Consider the following 212-nt stretch of genomic DNA (forward strand, 5'->3'; position numbering starts at 1 on the left):
TCAACAGTGACTGCTTGCCATTTGTTCCCATTTTGTTGGGCACATACTCTGTGTTGCATTGGAAATAATTCCAGGGTGATTTAACCCCAGTGCAGTGGTTGGATGTATGGGGTTTACCAAAGCACTGTGTATTGTTAAAGCAAAAGCTGTGGCTTTGCTGTTGGTAAGGTCAGAAGTGAAGTTAACCAGATGCCACCAAGGTTGAACTTCTC

This window comes from Lonchura striata, chromosome 19, assembly GCF_046129695.1.
Source record: "Lonchura striata isolate bLonStr1 chromosome 19, bLonStr1.mat, whole genome shotgun sequence".
NCBI lineage: Eukaryota > Metazoa > Chordata > Aves > Passeriformes > Estrildidae > Lonchura > Lonchura striata.